Source organism: Schistocerca cancellata, chromosome 12 (assembly GCF_023864275.1).
Source record: "Schistocerca cancellata isolate TAMUIC-IGC-003103 chromosome 12, iqSchCanc2.1, whole genome shotgun sequence".
NCBI classification, from domain to species: Eukaryota; Metazoa; Arthropoda; class Insecta; order Orthoptera; family Acrididae; genus Schistocerca; species Schistocerca cancellata.
The window spans coordinates 67,671,104-67,687,074 of NC_064637.1; the positions used below are offsets into that span (position 1 = coordinate 67,671,104).

The 15,971-nt window shown below is 43.8% G+C and overlaps 1 pseudogene; it reads left to right on the plus strand.

Moving 5' to 3' along the window:
• Positions 1 to 10,537: 10,537 nt before the first annotated feature.
• On the plus strand, positions 10,538 to 10,655 carry LOC126110038 (5S ribosomal RNA; annotated as a pseudogene).
• The last annotated feature ends 5,316 nt before the right edge of the window (positions 10,656 to 15,971 follow it).

A 15,971-nucleotide genomic window follows, 5' to 3' on the forward strand; every position in this document is an offset into this window, starting at 1 on the left:
CTGCCACTGCTGACGGTTCACTTCCAACTGCACAACGCTACGCGCTGTTCACATCCAACTGCCCAACTCTACAATAGCGATTATTCCAAGAATGCAAACCAGCCACAGACTGCACACAGCACAGCCAGTGATTTTCATACAGAGCGCTACGTGACGTTACCAACATAAAAACCTAAGCAGCCTGCTTACAGGTTGACTGAACCACCTTCACACTAATTTTCTATTATTCCATTCCTTAACAGCGGGCGGAAAGACCGAACATCTATATCTTTCCATGCGAGCTCTAATTTCCAATATTTTATTATGACGATCGTTTCTCCTTATGAAGGTGAGGGTCAACAAAATATTTTCGAATTCAGAGGATAAGGTTGTTGATTGAAATTTAGTGAGAATGAGCCGCCATAACGAGAAACGGCTTTGTTTTAAATGATGTCCACAGAGCCGGTGGGAGTGGCCGAGCGGTTTTATGTGCTTCAGGCTGGAACTGCGCTACCGCTACGGTTGCAGGTTCGAATCCTGCCTCGGGCATGTATGTGTGTGTCGTCCTTAGTCTAGTTAGGTTTAAGTAGTTCTAAGTTCTAGGGGACTGATGGCCTCAGATTTTTAGTCCCATAATACTCAGAGCCGATGTCCACAGCAGATCCTGCATCATGTCATTGACACTCTCTCCCTTATGATACAAAACATGTTGCTGTTCTTTGAACTTTCTCGGAGTCATCCGTTAATCCTGTCTGGTAAAGATCCCAACCGCGCATCAATACTCCAAAAGAGGATGGACAAGCGTAGTGTAGGCAGTCTCCTTATAAGATCTGTTGCATTTTGTAGGTGTTCTGCAATAAAACGCAATGTTTTGTTCACCTTCCCTACAAAATTTTCTGTGTGTTCTTTCCAGTTTAAGTTGTTCGCAATTGTAATTCCTAGGTATTTAGTTGAATTTAGGGCCTTTGGACTTTATTGATTTAGCGTGTAACCGGAGTTTAACTGATTCCTTGTCCGCCCCCGGTAGCTGAGTGGTCAACGTGACGGAATGTCAATCCTGAGGGCCCGGGTTCGATTCCCGGCTGGGTCGGAGATTTTCTCCGCTCAGGGACTGGATGTTGTGTTGTCCTAATCATCATCATTTCATCCCCATCGACGCGCAAGTCGCCGAAGTGGCGTCAAAAAAAAAATGGTTCAAATGGCTCTGAGCACTATGGGACTTTACATCTATGGTCATCAGTCCCCTTGAACTTAGAACTACTTAAACTTAACTAACCTAAGGACAGCACAAAACACCCAGTCATCAAGAGGCAGAGAAAGTGGCGTCAAATCGAAAGACTTGCAGTCCGCAGCTCGTGGTCGTGTGGTAGCGTTCTCGCTTCCCACGCCCGGGTTCTCGGGTTCGATTCCCGGCGGGGTCAGGGATTTTCTCTGCCTCGTGATGACTGGGTGTTGTGTGATGTCCTTAGGTTAGTTAGGTTTAAGTAGTTCTACGTTCTAGGGGACTGATGACCATAGATGTTAAGTCTCATGGTGTTCAGAGCCATTTGAACCATTTGAACTTGCACCAGGCGAACGGTCTACCCGACGGGAGGCCCTAGTCACACGACATTTTTATAACTGATTCCTTGTAGTACTCATGTGTATGATTTCACACTTTACAATATTTATGGTCAATTGCCAATTTTCGCACCATACAGATACCTTATCTAAAGCATTTTGCAATTTGTTTTGATTTTCTAATGACTTCACTAGAAGATAAACGACAGAAGACTGCTTAGATTGTCTCCTAAATCGTTGATATAGGTAAGGAACAGGAGAGGGCCTGAAACACTACCTCAGCGAAGACCAGAAATCACTTCTGTTTTACTCCACAACTCTCCGTCAGTGACTACGAACTGAGATTTCTCTGACATGAAATCACGAATCCAGTCACGTAATTGAGACGATATTTCATAAGCACGTAGTTTGACGACAAGCCACTTGTGTGGTACAGTGTCAAAAGCATTCTAGAAATACCCAATCAATTTGAAATCCCTTCGTGTGAGTAATGAACTGTGTTTCACAGGAACGATGTTTTCTAAGTCCGTGTTGACTGTGTCAACACATCCTGCGCTTCGAGCTAATCCATAATTTCGAACACAACATATTTTCCAAAATCCCGCTTCGTGTCTACAATAATGGTTGTGCTTGTAATTTAGTGGATTACTCCTATTGCCCTTCTTGAGTATTGATGTGACCTGTGCAACTTTCCAGTCTTTGGGTACGGTTCTTTCGTCTAGCGAGCGGTTATGTAAGATCCTTAAGTATAGAGCTATAGCATCAGTATACTCTGAAAGAAACCTCATTGGCACACAATCTGGCCCGGGAGACTTGCTTTTATTCAGTGATTTAAGTTTCTTCACTATTCCGAGGATATATACTTCTAAGTTACTCATACTGGCTGCTGTTCATGATTCGAATTCTGAATTATTTACTTCGTGTTCTTTGATGAGGGAATTGCGGAAGGCAGTGTTTAGTGACTCTGCTTTAGCAGAACTGTCTCATCGACAGCATTCCAATTGTCATCGTGCAGAGAAGGCATTGTCTGTGTCTTGGCACTAGAATACACTCCTGGAAATGGAAAAAAGAACACATTGACACCGGTGTGTCAGACCCACCATACTTGCTCCGGACACTGCGAGAGGGCTGTACAAGCAATGATCACACGCACGGCACAGCGGACACACCAGGAACCGCGGTGTTGGCCGTCGAATGGCGCTAGCTGCGCACCATTTGTGCACCGCCGCCGTCAGTGTCAGCCAGTTTGCCGAGGCATACGGAGCTCCATCGCAGTCTTTAACACTGGTAGCATGCCGCGACAGCGTGGACGTGAACCGTATGTGCAGTTGACGGACTTTGAGCGAGGGCGTATAGTGGGCATGCGGGAGGCCGGGTGGACGTACCGCCGAATTGCTCAACACGTGGGGCGTGAGGTCTCCACAGTACATCGATGTTGTCGCCAGTGGTCGGCGGAAGGTGCACGTGCCCGTCGACCTGGGACCGGACCGCAGCGACGCACGGATGCACGCCAAGATCGTAGGATCCTACGCAGTGCCGTAGGGGACCGCACCGCCACTTCCCAGCAAATTAGGGACACTGTTGCTCCTGGGGTATCGGCGAGGACCATTCGCAACCGTCTCCATGAAGCTGGGCTATGGTCCCGCACACCGTTAGGCCGTCTTCCGCTCACGCCCCAACATTGTGCAGCCCGCCTCCAGTGGTGTCGCGACAGGCGTGAATGGAGGGACGAATGGAGACGTGTCGTCTTCAGCGATGAGAGTCGCTTCTGCCTTGGTGCCAATGATGGTCGTATGCGTGTTTGGCGCCGTGCAGGTGAGCGCCACAATCAGGACTGCATACCACCGAGGCACACAAGGTCAACACCCGGCATCATGGTGTGGGGAGCGATCTCCTACACTGGCCGTACACCACTGGTGATCGTCGAGGGGACACTGAATAGTACACGGTACATCCAAACCGTCATCGAACCCATCGTTCTACCATTCCTAGACCGGCAAGGGAACTTGCTGTTCCAACAGGACAATGCACGTCCGCATGTATCCCGTGCCACCCAACGTGCTCTAGAAGGTGTAAGTCAACTACCCTGGCCAGCAAGATCTCCGGATCTGTCCCCCATTGAGCATGTTTGGGACTGGATGAAGCGTCGTCTCACGCGGTCTGCACGTCCAGCACGAACGCTGGTCCAGCTGAGGCGCCAGGTAGAAATGGCATGGCAAGCCGTTCCACAGGACTACATCCAGCATCTCTACGATCGTCTCCATGGGAGAATAGCAGCCTGCATTGCTGCGAAAGGTGGATATACACTGTACTAGTGCCGACATTGTGCATGCTCTGTTGCCTGTGTCTATGTGCCTGTGGTTCTGTCAGTGTGATCATGTGATGTATCTGACCCCAGGAATGTGTCAATAAAGTTTCCCCTTCCTGGGACAATGAATTCACGGTGTTCTTATTTCAATTTCCAGGAGTGTACTTCCTCACTTACGACCGGAAACGCTTTGGAATTTCAGCAAGCTTTCCATACAAAGTTTTGTTATGAAAACTATTACAAGCATCTCGCAGTGAAGTCCACGCTGAATTTGGAGCTTCTGTAAACGACCACCAATCTTGGGAGATCGCGTGTGTTTAAATTTGCCATACTGTTTTTGCAACAGTGTTCTCACCTTTTGCATAACAAGGGGGATCAGCTCCGTCGCATATTAGTTTATTTGGTATAAATCTCTCAATTGCTGTCGATGCTATTTCTCTGAATTCAAGCGACATGTGGTCTACAATTACATTGTTAATTTGGAAGGAGTACATGTTACTTCTCAAAAGGCGTCAAGAGAATTTTTAACATCTGTTTTGAACCGATGTACATACATCAAAAAGTTTTGCATCACCTCGGTTCCGAAAGTTCCGCAACCTGTACAGAAAATTGGAACAGAAATCAACGTAAACATCATTTCCGCCCTTTTCATTGCTCATGAAAACCACACAATGCATGTTGTACCACCACACAGCGAGAACTTCAGAGGTGGTGGTCCAGACTGCTGTACACACCGGTGCCTCTAATACCCAGCAGCACGTCCTCTTGCATTGCTGCATTCCTGTATTTGTCGTGGCATAATATCCACAAGTTCGTCAAGGTACTGTTGGTCCAGATTGTCCCACTCCTCACCGGCGATTCGGCGTATAACCTTCAGAGTGGTTGGTGGGTCACATCGTCCACTTCAGTTTATCCCAGGCATGGTCGATAGGGTTCGTGTCTGGAGAACATACTGGCTACTCTGGTGGAGCGATGTCGTTATCCTGAAGGAAGTCATTCACAAGATGTACACGATGGGGGGCGCGAATTGTCGTCCATGAAGACAAATGCCTCGCAAAAATTGCTGCCGATATGGTTGCACTATTGGTTGGAGGATGGCATTCACGTATCGTACATCCGTCACGGCGCCTTCCATCACCACCAGCGGTGTACGTCGGCCCCACATAATGCCACCCCAAAACCTCTGGGAACCTCCACCTTGCTGCACTCGCTGGACAGTGTGCAAAACATTGTGCGTGCACCAACATTGTGCTCTTTCGGTAGATACACCACATACCACCATCTGCCCTACTTTACAGAGCAGTTCTGTGAAGAGTCGTGGATGTCCACCTATTTAGCGCCTGGTAGTAGTTTCACTGTTCTTCTACCTCTTTCCATAGATGCTCACGACAACAGCATGTGAACATTCGAGCAGCATCGCAGTTTTAGAGTTACTCGTTCACAAGTTCTAAGTAATAATTATACGCCCTTTATCGAAGTCACTTATCTCCCCATTCGCAGTCTCTATCTTGGCTTGGGTGATCGTCGTCAGCGTCTGCTCTACTTACATAGTTTTGTTACAGCGTCGCATGTCCAGGTGGCATCCAACATCATCATTGGCAGTGGTCATGATGTTTTGGCTGATCAGTATGTATGTGGTGAAAAGTTCTTAGCAAACAGGAAAGTCGTATTTATGGCTTACCAGCTTATGATTGTACTACTACTACTACAGAATATGAATTTCCAACAACAATGAACAAGGCTCAAGGTCAGAAAGAGGAGGGGGAGGGGATGCACGGAGGCGTGGGAGGAACAGGACATAGAAAGTGAAAAGGTGGTGATGGACAGAGAGAGAGAGAGGGGGGGGGGAAGAATAAGGAGAGAGAGGGGGAAGGGGAAGATGGAGAGAGAGAGGGAGGGAAGGTGGAGCTGGACAGATAGAGTAGAAAGAAGAAGCAGATGGAGAATGAGAGGGGAAGGAATAGGTGAACAGAGACGGGGGAGGTTAGGACGTATAAGCAATTCCCATACATATTTCAAATGTGTGCTTTCTCTTTTCCTTCTTTTTCATGTAAGCAGACTGTGACACAGTATCGTGTGGCAGGGAACATCTTGTTAAACATAAAATAAATTTAAGATCGTGTCTTAGAGCAGAGAACAACAAATTATCATTCCACACAATCGCGGTTCATAAACTTACACAGTCTGGCCACAGATAGCTTTGGATTAACTGCGACACATTATAGCAGCAGCGGTGAATGCTAACAGAAGTATGGGACAAGTTTACTATCAGACTATCAGCTGGGTGTTGTCTTGCGTCCAGTGCAGCATACACTAAACATTTGTGAAAGATAAACGAAACCTTTATGACTACGAGGTGTTTCACGATGTAGCATTTCTCAGCTCATTTGTCGTTTGAAATTTGGACTGACTTCACTGTCGTAAGCTTTGCACGAATTTTGTCCAAATGAAAACTGATCCTGGAAATAGCTGTTAAAAGTTCGTCAAGATCGCATTTGCATGCATGGAATTCGAACATCTCCGTAAACTGGATGGCTTTTTTTTTTTTTTTTTTTTTTTTGAAAAATAAGAAAGCATTGTGATCCTATGTGTAAGTTAAAATTTTGCCAAAGTTTCTACGCTTATTCATGTAGAATATACAGTCTTGTGATATGGAATTGTGTATCTGATTCACTGCAGATTTGAGGTATCAAGAAACACCTTAGTAGTCCCACCGCTAATCAGAAGCAATTAAGACCTTTCAGCCACACTTACGAAGAGGTAACAATGAGGAATAGAGGAGATCAAGAAGTCACAATTAATAAGAGCACACTAAGTCAAGGAGTTCGCCAGAAGGACTCGATAGTTTTCTAATCGAGGAAGAAGTGTGGACTGGAATAACACGGCGATCAAAATCTAGGGACAGAGAGTGATTCATGTCCGATTATTCTGACGACATCGTGCTGGAAGCCCTATGAGATGGTGAATTAATCGAAAAGTTTGCATTAACAACACTTTCTTGCAGACTTCGACAATATTTCATTCTCACGTCAGAGGCAGTTCACAACCACACATGCCCAACTGCTGCATTTCACAAATCACACGTTTTACTGAAACGTTTTTGCTTTTGCTGTCGTATATTTACACGCGTGTCAGTTTTCACTAGTAAATATGAAACATATTCCGTATATTTGCATGCTGTATACAGCTAATGCCGTTTCTCGCCTCTGACATCTCGACAGATTACGGTCTACCCAGTCATTCTCTCGGAGATTCTTGGAACCCATAGTTCCGCTGACATCTGTCACCTATATTCTGGTTTCCGTTGATCTTCTGTGAGCCGTCTCCATATTCTTACAAATTTTTTTTGACTGCTTTTATCTATTCGCTCTAACCCAGTAAACACCCGACTCTTTAAAGGAATCTAACTTCCACGTACAAAACAGCTTCAAACGACTGATTACCTTACAAACTAGTTAACGTGTTAAATATCTGACTTTCACACTGTCGTGACCAATGGGATATATGAAGCCCAAATACAAATTTATTTTCCTGAATTTCTAGGGATATGAAAGCCCCATGTGTGAGTCACGCTGCGATCTAGCGTTGAATGTATCAACTGAGCAGATAGGCCCATTGTTTGGCACCTAATGACGGGAGATGTCGGTTAATTATTTCAGTTGTGCATTGTGTGCCTTGTGTTTTGGCGATTTTATCCTTTTTTTTTCAGACTGCGATAGATAAGTTCAGTAAAGGTATTTATAATCTGTATCCCACTGCTTGCTACATATGTACAGATTTGTGCGCATTTTTAGTGATAAAACACTCTTTAATTCATTTCATATATGAGACAGGTGAAATACCCTCAGACTTCAAGAAGAATATAATAATTCCAATCCCAAAGAGAGCAGGTGTTGACAGATGTGAAAATTACCGAAATATCAGTTTAATAAGTCACGGCTGCAAAATACTAACACGAATTCTTTACAGACGAATGGAAAAACTAGTAGAAGCCGACCTCGGGGAAGATCAGTTTGGATTCCGTAGAAATATTGGAACACGTGAGGCAATACTGACCCTACGACTTATCTTAGAAGCTCGATTAAGGAAAGGCAAACGTACGTTACTAGCATTTGTAGACTTAAAGAAAGTTTTTGACAATGTTGACTGGAATACTCTCTTTCAAATTCTGAAGGTGGCAGGGGTAAAATACAGGGAGCGAAAAGCTATTTACAATTTGTACAGAAACCAGATGGCAATTATAAGAGTCGAGGGACATGAAAGGGAAGCAGTGGTTGGGAAGGGAGTGAGACAGGGTTGTAGCCTCTCCCCGATGTTGTTCAATCTGTATATTGAGCAAGCAGTAAAGGAAACAAAAGAAAAAATCGGAGTAGGTATTAAAATCCATGAAGAAAAAATAAAAACTTTAAGGTTCGCCGATGACATTGTAATTCTGTCAGAGACAGCAAAGGACTTGGAAGAGCAGCTGAACGGAATGGGTAGTGTCTTGAAAGGAGGATATAAGATGAACATCAACAAAAGCAAAACAAGGATAATGGAATGTAGTCGAATTAAGTCGGGTGATGCTGAGGGAATTAGATTAGGAAATGAGACACTTAAAGTAGTAAAGGAGTTTTGCTATTTGGGGAGCAAAATAACTGATGATGGTCGGGTCGAAGTAGAGAGGGTATAAAATGTAGACTGGCAATGGCAAGGAAAGCATTTCTGAACAAGAGAAATTTGTTAACATCGAGTATAGATTTAAGTGTCAGGAAGTCGTTTCTGCAGCTGAACGGAATGGGTAGTGTCTTGAAAGGAGGATATAAGATGAACATCAACAAAAGCAAAACAAGGATAATGGAATGTAGTCGAATTAAGTCGGGTGATGCTGAGGGAATTAGATTAGGAAATGAGACACTTAAAGTAGTAAAGGAGTTTTGCTATTTGGGGAGCAAAATAACTGATGATGGTCGGGTCGAAGTAGAGAGGGTATAAAATGTAGACTGGCAATGGCAAGGAAAGCATTTCTGAACAAGAGAAATTTGTTAACATCGAGTATAGATTTAAGTGTCAGGAAGTCGTTTCTGAAAGTATTTGTATGGAGTGTAGACATGTATGAAAGTGAAACGTGGACGATAAATAGTTTGGACATGAAGAGAATAGATGCTTTCGAAATGTGGTGCAACAGAAGAATGCTGAAGATTAGATGAGTAGATCACATAACTAATGAGGAAGTATTGAATAGGATTGGGGAGAAGAGAAGTTTGTGGCACAACTTGACCAGAAGAAGGGATCGGTTGGTAGGACATGTTCTGAGGCATCAAGCGATCACCAGTTTCGTATTGGAGGGCAGCGTGGAGGGTAAAAATCGTAGAGGGAGACGAAGAGATGAATACACTAAACAGATTCAGAAGGATGTAGGTTGCAGTAGGTACTGGGAGATGAAGAAGCTTGCACAGGATAGAGTAGCATGGAGAGCTGCATCAAACCAGTCTCAGGACTGAAGACCGCAACAACAATTCACTTGGTGGTCTTTTATTGCCGGTGTGTGTAGGGAACTTCTATCAGTGCCTTTTTGTTCATATCTGTATCGAAATTTTTACGTTTATATATTTTATTCGTTGCTGTAGGCTTATAGTATTTTGCTTTATTTGATATGAAACTGAAAACTCCACGAAATCGTGGTTTGTTTTTCCCAGTTGAAAGTTTTCTTAGTAAAACAAAGCGAAAAGAAAGTTGGTCACATTTTCTTCCGTTAGTACAACTGCATATGATGAAACTGTTTACTACAGCAACGTACAAAAGAAAATGAAGACGGTGCCACCATTTGAGTTACCTGCTGCCAAGAGCGTATCTTTCTTTCCCCTGGTCCAACCAGTCTATAGCTCCCATTACAGCTGTGTGTACTCTGCTGTGGAAGTCGGGCAGGATATAACTGGTGCTGTACAATCTGCTTTTTTTTTTTTTTGTTTTGTTTTCCTTGTGGGGAATCTCATCACCTGCGGGTGGTGAGCAGTCAACAAAATTACAACTAGCTTATTATCAGGAAATTTTTTAGTCATGATAATGGTACTTGCTTTCCTCTTTTTACAAATCTAATCCCTGCAGGAGGAGTAAATTTTGTCAACTATTTATTCCTCATAGAATCCAGGGGCACATATACGTACCACTTAAAATAATCGATATTCAGAAACGGGCCTCACTCAGTATCCATCCCAAAAGCAGAAAAACCAATTTTTACAGTAATATGCGAAACTGTCAGTAATTCAGTCACGAGAGTATTTAGCACGTAAGCGAGGATATATATATTATGCACGCTGTACTACTCATCTGAACGGACGTAGAGTGTATATAATTTTAGCATGCGTAATATGTATATAATGTATGATAGCGAGAAAGTTATCGAATATGTCGAAAATATCTTCACCAAATTCCTTGAAAAGTTTTACATTACTCAAAAAAACCTTTTTTTTTTTTTTTTTTTTTTTTTTTTTTTTTTATTTTTTTTTTTATGGACTTGTAGTCCGAGCAGTTTGAACAATAATGTGGTTTTTTTTGTTAAAACCTACTGCGAGAAAGAAAACGCTGTGATGTGAAAATGTGCAGTTTAGTTTCCTTTCCGTCAGTCATTTTTAATTACAATAGCAGGGCATTTTAAACATTAGACGTATTATTTCTTCGTACATATTCTTTCACCTTACATATAATTTTGGTAACGGCCTTGCCGCAGTGGATACACCGGTTCCCGTGAGATCACCGAAGTTAAGCGCCGTCGGGCGTGGTCGGCACTTGGGTGGGTGACCATCCAGGCCGCCGTGCGCTGTTGCCGTTTTTGGGGGTGCACTCAGCCTCGTGATGCCAATTGAGGAGCTACTCGACCGAATAGTTGCGGCTTCGGTCAAGAATACCATCATAACGACCGGCAGAGCGGTGTGCTGACCCCACGCCCCTCCTATCTGCATCCTCCACTGAGGATGACACGGCGGTCGGATGGTCCCGGTAGGCCACTCGTGGCCTGAAGACGGAGTGCTTTTACATGCAATTTTAAATAAAAATTGGGTACACAGCTAGGGGACGCAGTTTAGTTTTCTTCCTGGCAGGAATGTTGTATTTACAGTTTATCGGCTTATAATTAAAATACCACTACGTAATATGGATCGTCTGGAACTTCGTAATCCTATCCGTTTGCAGATTAAAACTACGGCAAATGCTGTCATTGGAGCTACTGTCCTCACAGACCCTAGTAAGCAAGGTTTTATATATTTCAGGGATATTTCAAGAATATGTCAAAATTTAATGTTAATCGGTCAAGAACTTTTTCAGAATTTTGGCAACAACGTTAAACGACGATTTGTCTGTATGCAGCAGTGTAGATTATACCTCTTAATGATTACATTAGGACTGCATTTTAAAGTTGTAAATATGAGCGACAATTACACTAATATTGAAAAATCAGTTTTTTTATTGCTCCTGTAAGTTGTTAGAGAGACGATCTGAAACTGACAGTCTTCCATGTCACTCCGTTAGTAACACATATGGCCATACCATAGAAACCATTCTGTTTCGATATTTTCCACGACGTTCTCTCCTACTTCTACGATTTATGCGGACTTTTTTTTATTTTCCTCATTATCAAGCTATGTGTAATCAGGTATTTCCCTCAGAAATCTCATCCCACTGATGAATGTTGTGAAGTAACACGTAACAAATTCAATATAATTATGATTTTTTTCCTTCTTTTCAGAATAGGAAAGAGTGTGTGATATCAGAAAGGAAACACACAGTGTAACATGAAATAGTTTTGTGCTGATATTACGACAAACTGGGGCGACAAATCCAGACAGTAAATTCTGCAGAGCTCTTTTTTCCTTAATAACGCGCAAAAACGAAGAATCACCCAGCGAGGCAAGGATATTTTATTTCGCTGACTGCAGTGAAGCTCGATATTCTTGAGCAACGCTGTGGGCTGCACCAGCACGACGGTATAGCCGTTTGGACACCACATCCCGCGGAGCGCGTGTGGGCACAAAAACATTACGTAGAGAGCCGTGTAAGAAGAAAAAAAAAAGACCTCGGTGTGTCGGTGTGGGTGGTTGTTTTGGTGGGTGGGACGATAGGAGGCTGGGGTGTGGTAAGGGGGGGTGGAGGGGGGTTAGAGAGGCAGGTACGCCCATGTGAGACGTGGTGTGTGGCGAGCGGCAAAGGCAACAAAAGGACGACAAAGGCCGGCGCTTTGTTTTCGTGTTTGTCGGCGGCAGGCGAGGTGAGGTGAGCCGCCGAGGGTGTTGTGTACCCGACAAAAGAGGGGCGTGGGCCCCACCACAAAGCGCTCCTTTTCGGCAGCGCGCGGGTTATCTTTCAAACACCCGCTGCCACAATGACACGCATTTCAACAAGGCAGTGCCCCGTCAGCAGGAATTCCCGCCGAGAAGCTGCGTGTACACGCTTGAATTTGCATGCGCCGCTCGCTGGATGTCACCCGTGCGTCCACTGCTGGTACGTAATCAGCGTGCTGGCGGCCGAATCTACAGTACCCGGTTCGATGTCCGGCTGTGGAAGGACAATTCAACCGCCTTGATTAAGTGAAAAGGGCTGCACAGTCCCCGTTAGTTGTTGATAGGACTCGGGCAGGAATTAATAATGGGATGGTTCCTCCGTAACGTTGTACGAAGCGACAGGGAGTAAAACCTTCATCAGTTACTTAGGTCAGGTGATGAGAATGGTGGGGGCTTATCAAAATAGGAATTATAAGGGGCAGTCAAACGAAAACGAGACCCATGGAATGAAGTAATTAATAGCAGTATCAGAAACTGAGACCGCCTTGATGCAAAACACCTTCTTATTCGTTTATCTCTTTATCATCTCAAACTAGTTTCGGCGAAAAATATCACCATCATCGGTGTCTTTTTTTTATCTAAAACATGCAGAAAATGGCATGGTTGTATAAACACAGTAATACATTATTACAATTTTACAAATCGTCTTTTGAAATATAGTTTTATATTGATACTTTCATCCGCACGGTTAAAGGCGCTTCATTCTGGAACCGCGTGACCGCTACGGTCGCAGGTTCGAATCCTGCCTCGGGCATGGATGTGTGTGATGTCCTTAGGTTAGTTAGGTTTAATTAGTTCTAGGCGACTGATGACCTCAGAAGTTAAGTCGCATAGTGCTCAGAGCCATTTGAACCATTTTTGATACTTTCATACTACCTTATTTATTGTATGTTACAACATGTTTTAAGCAATTATTGGCGTTGTTTGTGACATTTTTTCAGTGCTCTTTTTTTCTGTTACAGTCTTTTTACTTAGCGAACATCAAGCCTGCTTCGGGCTTCTCCACAGGCCACATTTCAAGAAGACAATGCCGGGCCACGTATTGCGAGGAATGTACAGGCCTCCTTCGAAGAGCGACGAATACCATTGCTTCCCTGGTATGCACGTTCGCCAGACATATCGCCTATGGAACATGTCTGGGATATGGTTGGTCGGCACCTGGTGCGTCAGGGTCCTCCAGTAACTGGTGTCACGGATTTGTGGGCTCGGATACAAACCGCGTGGACGGAAATCCATCAGGAACGTATTCAGTACCTTACTGATTCAATGCCACGGCGTATAGCAGCTCTAATTGCAGCGCATGGTGGCCACACGACCGACATACTAGGGCTCAAAGGACACGTACAGATTTGAAAAGGCAATCCTTTGTTACTTGTCATGTACCTCACCTGTGGTATTAAATTAATTGAATACATGCGCTTCATTCTTGGTGCTGCAATTTCCACAAACGGTAGTGTAACTTCATTTGACTGCCCCTTATATATGGACAGGTTATGTTCGATTTACCAGTTTATTTCGCAGATATCTCCACCATTGGGAGAAATGACTACAATGGCTTGTCTCTTAGGCCAGTGAGGCGTAACTGATGTTATCTCAGACTGTTCCACTTACCCCGTGTCTCAGCTGCTAGCTGTTCCAGCTCGTCATACACATGGCCTAGTTTCCAGAATCATAACCGTGAGCGACGACTTACTTACTCCTTATAGTATTCACCCCGTTCTATGGTGCCTCAAATTATTCAAATTGAACAGCCATGACAGGGCGGAAAAAATGCAATTGTTTAATTTCTCTTCCGCGAGACACCACGTCTAACTTTCGTTTCTCCCTGTAGACACATTCCATACGAATCGTGGAAAATGTCCAACATTCCAACTGCCAAATATCACCATTGTCAGGAGACTAATTTATTTGTATTTAAAAACTGAGAAGGTAGTCTGATACCACAGAATTACGCTGCTCACTTCACACTGTGAAAAGTGAGACCAATGAAAAAAGAAGTATTATTTAAGAATATTCAAAGTGCGATAACAGGGTACTGGCTGAATGCAAGAGCCAATAAGAAAGTTTTCGTTTCAAATGCCATTAAGACTGAGGCACTACGTTTTATTTGTGATAATACAAGTACAGAAATACTGTACTTAAATTTTTAACAGTGTAACTGCTCAACAAAAAACATTTCTCAAATCTTTAAAAATTTTTAGCGGACTACAAAAAGACTGAATTCCAGAAAAGATCTGTCAGTAATGACTTCTGATCCTTACACAAACCTATCCTTGGAATAATGACGTTTATTGTAGAAGTCCCTGCACTCTCAAAAAGTAAATGGCACATCATGAATCTTTTGCAATTTTCAGGTTAAGTAGGTTGTATTCCAGAAATGAACAGCATAGAGACAGAAGTGACGATACTTTCTGCAGGACCTGACCATCATTTCGCAGGACAATGCTCAAGCACGTACAGTGCAAGCTGTTACTGATTTGTTTGACTGATAGAGCTGCTAAGTGCTATACCACCTACTGCACTCCCCTGACTTAAGACCTCGTGAGTTCAACTCGATTTCTAAACTGAAGGAAACACTTCACGGCATTCGCTTCAGAACTGCTACAAATTCGTCGGGCAATAGACCGCGCCGCTGGAACTGTCAACACAACTGGCACTGCTAAGAGTATTCTACGATTTCCACATCGCTGGCAACGGGTTATACACAATGCTGGTGACTACTCTGAAGGTCAGTATAACTTTGAAACACGTATCTATTTTGTACGAGCTGTAAATAAATAGTTGTCACTATTAAAGGTCCAACCCTCGTTTACGAGGTGCGACAATAAAGTAATGAGACTGACGTGGAAAAAAAAAATTGCTTATCGTTTAAGTCAAGTTTAGTGTTGTCTCCTTCAAAGCAGATCCCTTCTGATTGCACACACTTTTTCCAGAGCTTCTGCCACTGATGATAACATTTCCGGAACTAATCTAATGTAATATCAAAATGGCTCTGAGCACTATGGGACTTAACAGCTGTGGTCATCAGTCCCCTAGAACTTAGAACTACTTAAACCTAACTAACCTAAGGACATCAAACACATCCAAGCCCGAGGCAGGATTCGAACCTGCGACCGTAGCAGTCGCGCGGTTCCGGACTGCGCGCCTAGAAACGCGAGACCACCGCGGCCGGCAATGTAATATCCTCCAAGACCCTCGTCACAGCTTTTTGGACGTCTTCTGTTGTTTGAAAATGGTGTCCCTTGACCGCCGTTTGGACTCTTGGAAACAGAAACAAAGTCGCACGGAGCGGTATCTGGTAAATAAGGTGGCTGCGGTAGTACTGAAATTTGTTTTGAGGTTAAAAATTGCTGTACTGACAGAGCAGTATGGGATGGGGCATTATCGTGATGCAGAATCCAAATCTTTCTCATACTAAGATCTTCAGTTATTATTAGACGAACCGTTTCTCGATTGATGTTAAGTTCTTCTGCGATCAGTTTCACGGATAATGTTCGATCAGATCGTACCAGGTCACACAACCTGTCCAAGTTGATATCCGTCCGTGACGTTGATGGTCGTCCAATGCGGTCTTCAACATTCGCTCTGCCTTCCCTAACATTTTATGCCAACGAAAAACTTGAGCTCTTGACATAACCTCCTCTCCAGAAGCCTTCTCAAGCTTACCGTAAGTTGTCGTCGTGTTTTCACCCAATTTCAGCCAACATAACGTTGCGCAATATTATGCGGTTCGATTTCCGTCTTAACTTATTACAGCACAACTCACGAGAGAGCAGTTGCGTCAATGTGCCGCTTGGACTAGAAGCAAC